A 15,874-nucleotide genomic window follows, 5' to 3' on the forward strand; every position below is an offset into this window, starting at 1 on the left:
GGCTTCCCTGGTGGCACAGTGGTTGAGAGGCCGCCTGCTGATGCAGGGGGCACGGGTTCGTGCCCTGGTCTGGGAAGATCCCACATGCCGTGGAGCGGCTACGTCCGTGAGCCATGGCCGCTGAGCCTGCGCGTCCAGAGCCTGCGCTCCACAACGGGAGAGGCCACAACAGTGAGAGGCCTGCGTACCGCAAAAAAAAGAAAAAAAAGTCTACAAACAGTAAATGTAGGAGAGGGTGTAGAGAAAAGGGAACCCTCCTACACTGTTGGTGGGAATGTAAATTGGTACAGCCACTACGGAGAACAATATGGAGATTCCTTAAGAAATTAAAAATAAAGCTACCATATGATCCAGCAATCTCACTCATGGTCATATATCTGTAGAAAAACATGGTTCAAGAGGGTACGTGCACCCCAGTGTTCATTGCAGCACTGTTTATAATAGGCAAGACATGGAAGCAACCTAAATATCCATTGACAGATGAATGGATAAAGAAGATATGGTACCTGTATACAGTAGAATATTACTCAACCATTAAAAAGAATGCAATAATGCCATTTGCAGCAACATGGATGGACCTGGAGATTATCATACTAAGTGAAGTAAGTCAGACAGAGAAAGACAAATATCATATGATATTGTTTATATGTGGAACCTAAAAAAAAATGATACAAACAAACTTATTTACAAAACAGAAACAGACTCACAGACTTAGAGAACAAACTTATGGTTACCGGGGGGAAGGAGGGATAGATTGGGAGTTTGGGATTGACATGTACACATTGCTATATTTAAAATAGGTAACCAACAAGGACCTGCTGTATAGACAGGGAAATCTGCTCAATACTCTGTAATAACCTAAATGGGAAACAATTTGAAAAAGAATATATACATGTATATGTATAACTGAGTCACTTTGCTATGTATACCTGAAACTAACACAACATTGTTAATCAACTGTACTCCAATATAAAATAATTTTTTTTTAAAAAAAGCATACAGCAGACACCTAAGTCTTCCTTAACTTGATTCCAGCTGTAAGGAACACAGAAAGGCCAGGTCTTGTGGCTCCCCTACCCCTGCCCCTTCAATCAGCACCACCCTTATGTGTTTAATATATTTGAGGTCCCATGGTCATTTCCTAAAAATTGGTTACATGGTTAAAAAAACAATCTCTTCTAGGACTGTAAGTGAATTAGAGTTATTGTTGGCCTCTCCATATTGATAGAAATTTCTCCATAGCAGGCAGCTTTCATTCCATTATTAGGCAGTTCTAGATGATATAAATTTCATTCTAATACTGACCCCAAATTTTACCTTATTTAATTGCTATTTATTTATTCATGTTTTTTTTCAATTTGTAACAGTTCAGAAGAAATATAATCTCTGTTATGTTAGAAATCTTCAAACGTTTAAAAAATATTTCAACATCACCAGTATTTGATCAATTTCAAATATCGTGTCTTCTATTTCAAAATCATAAGAACCACAGAAAAATATGGTGGGTTTTTTGTTCATTTATGACCACAGTTGTTGGCAAATTATTTATATGTATTGTTATTGAATGTTCTGGAGACATTATTTAGCATGTGAAGATGTTTATTTTATCATTGACTAGACTCCACGCTGCTATGCTTTGTGAAATCCATCTATATCATCCTATATTCTGCTAACTTTTGCTTCAGGTATTGGTTATGCTTAAGACATCCCATTTACTTATAATCTTTATAGTGTATAAGTTGGGTAAAATAAAGCCTTCCAGATCAACTTAAATAATCAGATTCCATTAAATTATAACAGTTTCATACTGAGCTCAGTGTCAATAGCTATGGGATAAAGATTTTTTAAGCGGTTCTTAAAGAGTACTCTTAAACTATGTATTAGCTGTTTTTCTCTTAATTGAATAGTAAATGGGGCTTAAAGTGTGCTCATAGGATGACTAGAGTATACTGACTTAATATCTTAAGGATTAGATAATATTCTTCCTTTTTCCCTAATTATATATTTTATAATTCCATGATCTACATGGATCACCATTCATTTATTCAACATAAAATACTGGAGAACCTGTATTTTTCAAATATTATGTCAAACACTAGTAATACAAAAGAGTTAGGGATGCACTCTCTACTTTTAAGGAGATAAGAGTCTAGTGGGAAGAGAAATAAAATAAATAATTAAAATTCAATGTTTCAAGACAATAGAAGAGGTATATCTAAAAATGAGCAAACTAATCTTTCTGGTGATATTCAGAAAAGCTAAAAAGGAAGTAATAGTTGAACCAACTATTGAAAACAGTAGGACTCAACCATATACTCTTTTTAAGAGGAGAACTTTAAATATATAATTAAAGGCAGTTTAAAAGTATAAGGATGGGCAAATAATGGTATATCATGCAAAAGCTAATCATAAGAAAACCAGTGCCGGCTCCATTAAGACAGAATGTTCTTCAAGATAAGAAGTATTGTCAGAGATAAAGAGGGCAGTTTTAATAGCAAAACAGTTAACTGCTTAATAAGAAATAATAATCCTATATGTCTATGCTCCAATAACAGAACTTCAAATCACATAAGGAAAAAAATAGAGGGAGAAAGACAAACCCACATTATACCTAGAGATTGTGACACTCCAATCTCAGTGTTCAATAGAATGAATACTTTTCAACCAAAATTAACTTTTTCAACCAAATTAACTTGACATTTGTAGCTCACTACATCCAACAACTGCAGAACATACACTGTTTTCAAGTAGAAATGAAACATTTTCCAAAATACACCCTTAAACAAGCTCGATAAATTTTCAAATAATTGAAATCATATGAAGTATTTTCTTTGACAACAAATAGTTAACTTAAAAATCAATATCAAAAATAAACAGAATATTCATCCTTAGAAGTGAATCAGCCCACTTCTACATAGCCCATGTATTAAAGTATGAATGGCAAGTAGTCAGAAAATATTTTGAACTGAATAAAATGAAAAAAAAAGTAAATTTTTATGGAATGTAGCTAAAGCATTACTTAGAGGAAATTTTAAGCATTAAAATGTCTATATTAGAAAAGAAAAAAATTTAAGTTGATGATTTAATCATTCACTTTGAGAGTCCCCAAATACAGACTAAATAAACCCAATGTGGATAGAAAGAATATAATAAATGTAAGAGCAGAAGCTAATAAAATAGATAATTCAAAAGCAATAGAAAAGTTTACTAAACTTAAATTAGTTGTTTGAAATTTTTATAAAATTAATAAAACCTTAGCAAGACCAATAGAAAAAAAAGAGAAAATACAAACCATCAACATTAGTAAAGAAGACAGAACATCTTACAGATCCTAGGCACATGAAAAGGACAGTAAGAGAATATTCCAAACAGCTTAATGCATAATACCAATAAATTTGAACACATAGATAAAATGGAAAAATTCCTTGAAAAATAGCTTACCAAACTTGTTTCAAGAAGCAGATCTGAATAACTCTGTATCTGTAAAAGAAATTAGAGTTGTAATTTAAAGTCTTCCCAAAATATAACTCTAGGCATATAATTTTACTTGTAGATTCTCTCAAGCATTAAGGAGGGAAATACTGTCAGGCTTAAAGAAATATTTCCAGAAAATAAAGGAGTAATAAATACTTTTCAATTCATTTTAAGTGGCCAGAAGGGTACAAAGACCCCAGAAGGATAGTTCAAGGTAAGAAAAATTAAAAACTCTCATAAACATAGACTAAATACTCTCATAAACATAGACTAAAAATTATTATGTAAAATTTGCAAGTAAAATACAGCAATATTCAAAGTTCATAATATATCCTGATCAAGTGTGTTTTATCCCAGGAATCTTTATTTAATCACTGAAGGAACATTAAGTGATTATTTACTAAATGCAGGAAAATCAGCTAGCAAAATCAATACACATTCATAAAGAAATTTCTCAGTGAGTAGGAATAGAACTTTCTCAATTTAAGAAAGGGCATCTATAAAAACAGACAAAACAAAAAATAAATAATGACTCACATCATTCTTCAGGATGAATTATTGGAGCAGTTCCTTTAATATCAAGAAAAAGGGAAGAATGTCCTCTCTCACCACTTACACTCCATATACTGTTGAAGTGCAAAGTTCCAAACAGCCTAAAAATACAAGTAAAAGTAATCAGAGGCACAAATATTGAACAAAAAGAGGTAACCTGTATTTATGTGCAGACAATATGAGTGTGTACATAGAAAATTCAAAAATATCTAACACACAAACATTAAAACTAATACTTAAATTTAACAAGGTTGCAAAATACAAGTCCAATATAAAAAAAGTAAGGGCAGTTGACCCTTGAATAACATGGGTTTGAACTGAGGAGGTTCACTTACACATTAATATTTTTAAATAAATATACTGAAAAAAATTTGGAGCTTGAGAACAATTTGAAAAAAAACTCATAGACAAACTACATCAGCTAGAAATATCCAAAAAGTTAAGAAAAAGTTAGGTATGCCATGATTACATAAAATATATGTAGATACTAGTTTATCCTTACATAGGCATAAGGTGAGTGATATTTAAAATTAATAATGTGTTAGTTTTCTTTCTGTTTTACAACTTTGCTTTCAAAGAATTACATTACCAAACAGTACCCTCTAGCTTCTCTCCCTCTACCCACCTTCCCTCCCCACCTCCCTCTCCCTCCTATACTCCCTCTCTCTCTCTCTCTCTTAATTGAAGAAACTGTATCAGCCTATCATCACAGGTGTTTTTGTTTTTTTACTGTAAACAATATTTCTAATACTCTATTATGAATATGACTGTAGTACTGTATGCCATAAAAATTTTATACTGATTCATTCATTAGTGTATAGGCTAGGCTACTGTAAAGCAATCACACTGCTGCTTCTTCATTATCAATGCATGAACTGTTATACCTGTAATTAAATATGAATTTCTGTTTCACATTATCTTTTCATTTTTGATATCGTGTTAGTAACACGTATAACATCTAGTGTTTTGTATCATATAAGACAATATGGTTGTAAGCACTGACAAATGATTCACCTTGTAAACAGATGACATAAATTGATGGTATTGGTAAATACAATTCAGTATTATAAATGTACTTTATCTTCCTTACAGTTTTCTACTGGCACTCTTTTTTCCTGTAGCAATAAAATTAATTTAAAACTATTGTCATGACATGCAAAGGACAAAGAGTACCTAAAACTGGCTTAGAAAAGAACAAGGTTAGAAGACTTATCTGACTTCCTTGCAAGGTTTTCTGTAAAACAATTAATGTAGTTTGGATCAATATAAGGATAGAAAAGTCAATTATGAGGACATCAGAGAAAGATCAGAAATAATCATATGGCTGATTCTCTGCAAACACGCTAAAACTATTCATTGGGAGTAATAGACTTTTGAAGAAATGCTGCAAAAATATTTAAATAGCTGTGTGGAAAGAGAAATAAACCTCAACCTATATGTCACATCAAACATAAAAATTTATTCAAGTAGGATTCTAGACCTAAAAACAGGAGGTGATATATAAAGTTTCTAATGGGAATCACGTGAGAATATTTTCATGGCCTTGATATAGGCAATATTTTCTTATACAAGATACACAAACAGAAAACCAGTAATCATATAAAATGAAAACTTTTGCTCATCAAAAACAGCATTCAAAAACTGAACTCAGAACATATAAGTAATACATATATCAGACAAACTGTATCTAGAATATATAATAAATTCCCATAACAGAATAATAATTATAATAATAGGGCAAATCTAAAAAATGGGCAAAAGACTTGTTCTGTTGCATTACAAGAGAAGATATAAGACTGATTGATAAGATCATGAAAAAGTATGCAATATTACTAGTGATCAGAAAAATGTAAATTAAACCCAAAATTCGGTACCATTTCACACTCACAAAAGGGCTAATATTATAAAACTTACAATGTTGACAAAAAGATGTATGTTGGCAAGGATGTGGAGCAACTGGAAACCTAATATATTGTAGGAGACAGTGTAAAATAGCAGAATCCCATTTTTTAAAAAATCAGCATTTGCCAACTGACAAGTCTATTCCTAGCATTTTTACAAGGAAAATGAAAATTTATGTACACAAAAGGCCTCTACAATATTTTGTATAACAACATGGTTCATAATAGTCACACAACTAAAAGCAACCCAAATGTCCACCAAGAGCAGAATGGATAAGCAAATTTTGGTATATTCATAGAATGCAATAATCATCAGCTAAAAGAACAGCCTACTTATCCTTTCAACATGAATAAATCTCAAAACATCATGTTGAGTAAAAGAAGCCAGACAACAAAAATATATATTTTATATGAATGAATTATTTGAAAGTCAAGATCAAGCTAACTTTATCATGGTAGAAATCCTGACAGTGGTTGAATTGGGGGTTGAAAAGAGGATTGATTGAAAATGTGAACAAAGAAATTATCTGAGATGATGGAAATGTTTTATATATTGATTAGATAGTGTGTTATAAAGAGGAATACATTTGTCAAAACCCATCAAACTGCATATTTGTTATCTGTCCATTTAACTGTATTTAACATATTCTTCAATAAATTAGGCAGAAGATCTAAATAGATGTTTCTCCAAAGAAAGCATACAGATAGCCAAGAAGCACATGAAAAGATGCTCAACATTGCTAATTATTAAGAAATGCACATCAAAACTGCAATGAGATATCACCTCACACAAGTCAGAATGGCCACCATCAAAAAGTCTACAAACAATAAATGCTGGAGAGGGTGTAGAGAAAAAAGAATCCTCCTACACTGTTGGTGGGAACGTAAACTGGTACAGCCTCTATGCAGAATAGTATGGAGGCTCCTTAAGAAATTAAAAATAAAGTTACCATATGATTCATCAATCTCACTCCTGGACATATTTCTGGAGAAAAACATGGTTTGAAAGGATACATATATCCCAATGTTCACTGCAGCACTATTTAAAATAGCCAAGACATGGAAGCACCCTAAATTTCCATTGACAGATGAATGGATAAAGAAGATGTGGTACATATATACAATGGAATATTACTCAGCCATTAAAATGAATGAAATAATGCCATTTACGGCAACATGGGTGGACCTGGAGATTATCATAGTAAGTGAAGTAAGTTAGACAGAGAAAGACAAATATCATATGATATGGCTTATAATGGGGAATCTAAAAAAATGATACAAATGAGCTTATTTACAAAACAGAAATAGACTCACAGACTTAGAGGATGAACTTATGGTTACTGGGGGAGGGGGAAGGGAGAGGAGGGATATATCAGGAGAATGGTATTGACGTGTACACACTGCTGTATTTAAAACAGGTAACCAACAAGGACCTACTGTATAGCACAGGGAACTCTGCTCAATACTCTGTAAAAACCTAAATGGGAAAGAATTTGAAAAAGAATACATACATGTATAACTAAATCACTTTGCTGTATACCTAAAACTAACACAACATTATTAATCAACTATACTCCAATATAAAATAAAAATTTAAAAAGAATAAAGTAAAATAAGAAAAAAATAGTGAAATTATAATTGTAGCAATACATATTTATACATGACAATATATTTATATATTGCTATATATATTTATATAGCAATATATAGAAATAACATTGAGTATTAAAAGGAAAAACTTTTAATGTGTAGACTGCTACAATATTTGTCTTTTTTCCTAAAAAATTGGACATAATGTGTAATTTTGAACATTGTTAAAATTAGAAAAAGAAAATATGTGGTAAAAACCTTAAGAATAATTACTGAGGTTTGAAGGAATTGATATTCTTTCTCATCTACTTCATAATTTGGTCCCAATTAAATGATCAATGTATACATCCAGGGAACAAATCAAAACATTTCTTCTGTTACTTATGAAGCTAGATTTGAGAATGTAAATTAGGTTAATGACAACAGTGGACCCTGGAATACTTCACCCTAAATTAAATGACTATGTTTACCTAGTTACTGTCATGGCTAGTCAGGCACATGCCCTCATCTCAAGGGCAGGGCATTTCCCCCTAAAATGACTGAATAGTCAACAGAAGATGAGCATGCAGGATGTCTTCAGGAAGGAAGTTTTTCAAAAGAGAGAAGATGGAAGGAAGGAAGTGAGGAGGTGGGGGGTGAGGGAGGAAAGGAAAGAGGGAGGAAGGGAGGGAAAAGAAGGGAGGGTGAGAGGCTCAGTGTGGCTCAGCTTAACCAAAAGATTTATGAAAACTATCAAAACTTATAGCATGCAGAAGTCAAATTAAATGTGCTTCTTTTGCCAGCAAATTGTTTCAAAATAAATTAAATATGAACGTCTTTAGGTTGGCTCCACACGCTCCAGTTTACCATAAGCACCACACTCCCTGTTTTCTGATTCTGGATTTAAATCACATATTTATTTTACCTGTCCAGCATCTATAGGCACTGAATGTGTTATCTTGAGATACCAGATAATTATTATTCAAATAAATAAGTCTGGACCTGTTGATAATAAATGAAACAAGACATATAAGAAGTAAAAGAGATATCGATGAGATTCAGATTTAAAGGTAAGATTTTGGATGTTTTCTTTCTGTCTGCATAATTAAAATTATCCCTGTTTCACATGCCCTATACCATCTGCTGAACATTCTTTTTGTCATTCATTTCTCTACACCTATTTTTATTGGCCACTAATAACAGAAAGCCTTTTCCATTCTAGAAGATGGCCTTGCCCCACATCTAAATAATAGGTGACAAGCAGCCAACTAAAACAGATTTTGACAGTTGTAATCTGGATGTTCCACACTGGTTTATAGTGGCTAGTAAATGAGCATTGAAATCCATCTTAAAAAGACTATTGAAGGTGATACCTGTTATTTGAGGGAAGTTTCAGAATCTGAGTTATATCTAGAAATGATTCCTGAAAACAGTTATATTGTGGTCCTGGCACTTCAGTCCTCTGTAGTTTCAGTTTCTCTTACCCTATGTTGTGTTAGTGAGATAGACTCTTTTGATGCTTTGAAAGAGTGTCTGTGATTTGTGAGTCTTTTCTCCCTTCAGGCCGCCAGTATATTTTATTTAAACAGTGGGCCTAAGCATGGTGCTGATTCCTTTGTAAACTGGAGGAAAGCCTCTGGGTTAAAATAATCTAGTGAGTCAGTCCCTATTCAAGCTCTATTTTTATGCCCCACAACTTTAACATTAGCTTTGATCTCTATAACCATTTTATGTACTTCTTCACATTATTTAACTTCCTTTTCATTTAATATGGAAAAGAATCTTCACAATTACTTACCATAGCAACCACTGTAGAAGTAGATTCAAATGCCAAGACTGGCACAGAGTTCACAGTTGATATAATCATGCCAAACAGTTTGCAACATGACCCTGTGCACTTATTTTAAGGCTTTTGTATCCTGATGAGAACAGTGAATGTACTAGGAGTAGGATTGGTTTTTAATCAGCACATACAAATATCACCGTCATCATAATCGACAGCAATAACAACGAAAACTTTCTTGAGTGCTTCTATATAGCCCCCAATGCTACACTTCATGGAATACCTGATTCCATATTAAATGTGGAATATTGATTGCATAATGATGAAAAATGTTACTGATGCATACATCACGCACACGTGTACACCCACAACTGGATGGTGTATGAAATACACAAAGGAGAAAAATATATATAGTGTACATATATACACAAGACTATTTTCAAAATTATAAACAGATCACATTAGAAGGAACATGATTAAAATTTTTTATTACCTAAGTGAGTGACAACATATATTATTCCTATACATATATGTACGTGTGTTAATATACTTTACTTTTCAATTTCTTTTTCCTATTTGCTAGAATCCTTTACTTAATTTATATTGCTTTTGAAATCTTATATTTTTCCATAAAGACTTCATGTAGCTAATTAGAAAAAAGGTGATTATGTCTCCTGGTCCTAACTTGCCTCAAGATGCAATTAATTTTACTCCTTCCCTTTTCCTACCCTTCACTGAAACACACACACACATATGATAATGTATGTATCTGATTTATCTCTATCTCTGCCTATGTGTAGATCAGGTTTTGCCCTAGGCCCTGAAAAAGCAACAATTAGGAAGAGAAATATGGTCTCTATTCTCATGGAACTTGAAATATTTTAAGGGAGAGAAACCCTAGACAATTATATAATTAACAGATTTTTTTTAATTGTGATAGTTGCAGTTCTCACTATCACCCAACTGGGTGTCTATTCATTTGCTTTGGGATAAATTAAACTATTTAATTAATTTGCTCTTACTCCAAAATTTACATTTTTTCTACTACTATTGACATTTGATAAGTTGAAAAAGAAGTAGTACAATATCATTTGATGAAAGGCATGGGTGGAACTTTTCTATATACTTGTTTGATATCAAATAGTGATGTTAATGATAAATTTCAAAGAGAATGATACAAATGATAATTTTCATAGAAGTATTCCTAGTTTTAAAAGACTGTAGGAACCATGAGGTATAAGTTTTGGAGTCTGGGTCATAAAGTTAATGGGGACAATTTGCTAAGGAGATTATTTTCTTAATCAAAAATGATACAAAAGGAGCTGTTATGTTAAAAAAAACTATATTGCATACACTTAAAAAAATAAGTTAATTAAGGACAAAACCCAATGATCTTGAAGCTCCTAATTTTCAGATAATTGGAAAATTATTATAATGATTTTTTTAAATGCAAAAATCAAATGAATAAAAATACCTAAAATGCAGGGAGAGAGATCAGGATGGTGGAGTAAGAGGATGTGGAACTCACCTCCCCCCAAGAACATATCAAAAATACATCTATATGTGGCACATATATACAATGGAATATTAATCTGCCATAAAAAGAAATGACATTGAGTTATTTGTAGTGAGGTGGATGGACTAAGAGTCTGTCATACAGAATGAAGTAAGTCAGAAAGAGAAAAAAAATACTGTATGCTAACACATATATATAGAATCTTATAAAAAAAAGAAGTTCTGAAGAACCTAGGGGCAGGACAGGAATAAAGACACAGACGTAGAGAATGGACTTGAGGATACAGGGAGGGGGGAGGGTAAGCTGGGACGAAGTGAGAGAGCGGCATGGACATATATACACTACCAAATGTAAATTAGATAGCTAGTGGGAAGCAGCCACATAGCACAGGGAGATCAGCTCGGTGCTTTGTGACCACCTAGAGGTGTGGGATGGGGAGGGTGGGAAGGAGACACAAGAGGGAAGAGATATGGGGATGTGTGTATATGTATAGCTGATTCATTTTGTTTTAAAGCAGAGACTAACACACCATTGTAAAGCAATTATACTCCAATAAAGATGTTAAAAAAATACACCTATATGTGGAACAATTCTCATGGAAAACTAATTGGAAACTGGTAGAAGCACTACTGTACAATCAAGGCTATCAGAAAGATACATATGTAATTGGGTGGAATGGGAAGAAAAGCTTCGGGTCAGGACCTATGCCCCTGGGAGGACAGTCAAAGAAAAGGGAGATCACTCAGGTAGACACTGGCCCTGGGGAGTGAGTGGGTCAAACCACAGACTGGTCATCTTAGCCCTGGGGTCCTAGGCAGAGTAGACAAGCCCCCTTGGTTGCTTGGACAAACACTGGAACAGACAGTAAGGCTGGAGAAGTCTAGATTGTACTCATGAGGAGTGTGCATGTGCTGGCTTGCCCCCAGGCAGGGTGTAGAGTGGTCTGCCTTAACGGCTGCTACCTCCCAGAATGCCCCAGTCTGACCAGTCCGAGATGAGAAAACGCCCCAGCCCTGCTCACTCCATGTCACAGCTTGGCACTGTATCCAGGGTGGCAAAGACTTAGGAAAAGACTCCACCTAGGAATGCATAGGCAACTTGGGGGCCTGGGGCATAGCCCAGGTGGGGCAGGAGTGGCCAATGTGGGCACTTACTCAAGCAGAGCCACGGAAGCAGCCCAGACTTCTGATGGCAGCAGGGCCACCAGTATTCCTATGACCACCCCACTGCATATCCCAGCCCAAGCCAACACTCCAACACCACTCACTCCACACCACAGCTTATAAAAAGGACTAGGATGGTCACAACTGGGGAAAATACATGATCATGGGCTGTGTTTGAATGGAACTGCAGACACCTACGCTGGCAAACCATCGGACCTCTGGAAGTACACATGCCCTACTTGCTTCAGGACTCCCCTTCCTTTGGGGAAAGGTCCTGGTACGAGGAGAAGGAAAAACACAAACTTAAAGGGAACAAAGCTAGCTCAAGCCCAACCCTCAGGGATTTCTGCTCTAGCCATTTGTGATCAGACCCTTCCGCTGACAGGGTGATGATTGGCACTGCACAGAGAGGAAGTCCTGCCTTACACCTTGCACAGGCTCTAGCTTCTCCATCACCAGCACCACCCCCTACCAAAGTAATACTTGCCAGCACTTTCTGAGGAAAGAAGTGACTGGCAAATCCAGCCCTCCACCAAAGGCACCGAGCATACAAAGTCTACATAGGGATGCTCCCACATAAGAACACCCTTCCAAGACCACAATAGGTAACTGTTTCACCTAAATTCATAAAGACAGAGAATGTTAAGTAAAATGAAAAGGAAAAGAAACTACACTCAACTGAAAGAGCAACAGAAAACCCCTGTAAAAATAATGAAACAGAAATTTAAAATTCACCAGATAATGAATTCAAAACATTGGTGATAAAAATTCCCTAACTGAATTAAAGAAGAGAATTGATCAAAACACAGTTCATTTAAACAAGGAACTAGAAAATACAAAAAAGACCCAATCAAAAACAGTTAATTCAATATTTGGGATTAAAAAAACACTCTAGAAGCAATGAATAATAGACTAAATGACACAGAAGAATGCATAAGTGACATCCTGTGCTCTTGGATTAGAAGAATTAATGTTGTTAAAATGTTCATACTACTCAAAGTAAGCTACAGATTTAATGCAGTTCCTACCAAAGTAACCATGACATTTTTCACAGAGCTAGAACAAATAATTGTATAATTCATATAAAACCACAAAAGACAACAAATTGCCAAAGCAATCTTGAGAAAAAAAGACAAAGCTGGAGATATTACCCTCCCAGACTTCAGACTATTCTACAAAGCTACAGTAATCAAAATAGCATAGTGCTGGCACAGAAACTGACAAATAGGTCAATGAAACAGAATAGAGAGCTCAGAAGCAAATCTGTGTACCTATGGTGAATTAATCTATGACAAAGGAGCCAAGAATATACAATGGAGAAAAGACAGTCTCTTTAACAAGTGGTGCTGGGAAAACTGGACAGCCAAATGTAAAACAATGAGGTTAGAACATTCTGTCACACTATATAAAAAAATAAACTCAAAGTGGTTTAAAGTCTTAAACGTAAGATGAAAACCTTAGGCTCCTATAAGAGAGCATAGGCAGAATACTCTTTGATCCAAAAAAAATTGTTATGATTTATGTCAGTCTCCTAAGAAAAATAAATAAAAGTAAAAATAAACAAGCGGGACATAATTAAACTTAAAAGTTATGCACAGCATAGGAAACCATCAACAAAATTAAAAGACAACCTATGGAATGGGAGAAAATTTTGCAAATGATGTGACCAACAAGGAGTTAATATCCAAAATATACAAACAGCTCATACAACTCGATATAAAGAAAAATCAAAAAATGGACAGAAGACCTGAATAGACATTTTTCCAAAGAAAATATACAGATGGCTAACAGGCTAATGAAAAGATGTTCAACATGGCTAATTATTAGAGAAATGCAAATCAAAACAACGACATATCACTTCACACGTCAGAATGGCTATCATCAAAATGTCTACAAATAACAAATGTTTGAGAGGATGTGGATAAAAGGAAACCCTTGTACACTTTTGGTGGGAATGTAAATTGGTGCAGCCACCATGGAAAACTGTATGGAGTTTGCTTAAAAAACAAAAAATGGAACAAACATGTGATCCAGCCATTTTACTACTGGGTATGTATTTGGATATAACAAGAACACTAATTTGAAAAGATACATGCACCCCAATGTTCACAGCAGCACTGGTTACAATAGCCAAGTGGCCATCAACAGATGAATGAATAAAGAATATGTTGTATATATATATATATATACAATAGAATATTACTCAGCTGTAATATCAGAATGACAATCTGCCATTTTCAGCAATGTGGATGGACCTAGAGAACGTTATGCTCAGTGTAATCAAGTCAGAGAAAGACAAATAGTGTATGAAATCACTTACATGTGGAATCTAAAAAAAACCACAAATGAATGTATATGCGAAACAGAAACAGACTCACAGTAATAGAAAACAAACTTGTGCTTACCAAAGGGGAGAGGGAAGGAGGGAGGGACAAATTAGGGGTATATGGGATTAACAGATACAAACTACTATGTATAAAATAGACAAGCAGCAAGCCTATATTGTATAGCACAGGTAATTATAGCCATTATCTTGTAATAACCTATAATGGAGTATAATCTGAAAAAATACTGAATCACTATGTTGTACACCTGAAACTAATACAGTATTGTAAATCAACTATCCTTCAATAAAAAATACATAAAAGGCAATAAATTATTGAATAAAAGCAACCATGCTTTTAACATGTGATGTTAATGAAAAAGAAAAAAAGATATATTTAAGTAAGTCCTTGAAAGCTTGATTAGAAGGAGGAAAATTGAAGGCATGGAAGTAATATGTGAAAGATGGACAGAGGGATAGTGTTTGTTCACTTTTTTAGCTTTCCATTTAAAAGTGAGAAGGTGATGATGCTATTTCTGAGAAAATATCCCTTTCCCTTAAAAAAAAAAAAAGTAATAGCTAGATACTGACATTAAAGGCATGTGTGTGGGTGTGTACAGAGAGGAGGTTTCCAACCATAAGGTTGTGGTGTGGTTGAATACCTGTTATTTCCCTTATGCTGATGAGAAAGTCTCTTAAAACAGATACAGTGTCTATTCAAATAATGATATTATGTCTCACAGTGTCCCTAAATATAGGACAAGAGACTCACACAGCACATTTCCCCCTCATTCTACCTAATTTAAGTAGAGGCTTTGCCTATAGAATAAACAGAGGTGAAAAAATAAAGCATTTTTCCTCAAGTTTAAATGCGCATTTTAGTCAGTTTATATTCAAAGAAAATCTGTCTTTATTTATGCTAGGTTATTCAGAGTTTTCTTTTAATGACCTAAACATTTGTGTAATACTAATTTCATATAAGTCTGCTAAAAAGAATAACACAATACGACTTGTACACAGTACCCTTATTCAGAATATGATTAACTCCACTATGCAAGTTGACAAATTACAAGAATCACAAGATCCAAGAAAGCATTTTGTGCATTTCCTTATTTTGGAAACACACACAGAGACACAGATGTCATTTATTACCATCTCTTCTTCTGGACCCCAATGCTCTATTGCTTTCTATTATATTCCAATTCTTAAATATGACATTTACATTTTAGGTCAGTCTATATAGATAATAAGAATCAAAGTGGAATTTGAACCTCACACACACAAAAAAAATTGGCTTTGTTTTACAAAATCTTTGACTTATCAAAACAGAGTTGTCAGTCAACTTTGAAGAGGTCATTTAAATTAAAACGGTTCCTTAATTACTTGAAGTTCCTTAAATACTGGAAACACAGAAAAGAAAAGATAATTAGGGCTTATTTGAAACTGAATGTCTTATTAAGTTCAATGGTACTTTTAGAAAGCATCCCTATAAGGAAGTTCCCCAAGATGCAGACCCTCAAGTTAAAGATCAGCACGGAGAAGTTTTATTAAGAAGTGTTGTTGAGATCACCCTCTGTGGAAGAAAAAGAAACA

This window comes from Aethalodelphis obliquidens, unplaced genomic scaffold, assembly GCF_003676395.1.
Source record: "Aethalodelphis obliquidens isolate GAN/ISIS:26980383/991018 unplaced genomic scaffold, ASM367639v1 scaffold4, whole genome shotgun sequence".
Lineage (NCBI taxonomy): Eukaryota > Metazoa > Chordata > Mammalia > Artiodactyla > Delphinidae > Aethalodelphis > Aethalodelphis obliquidens.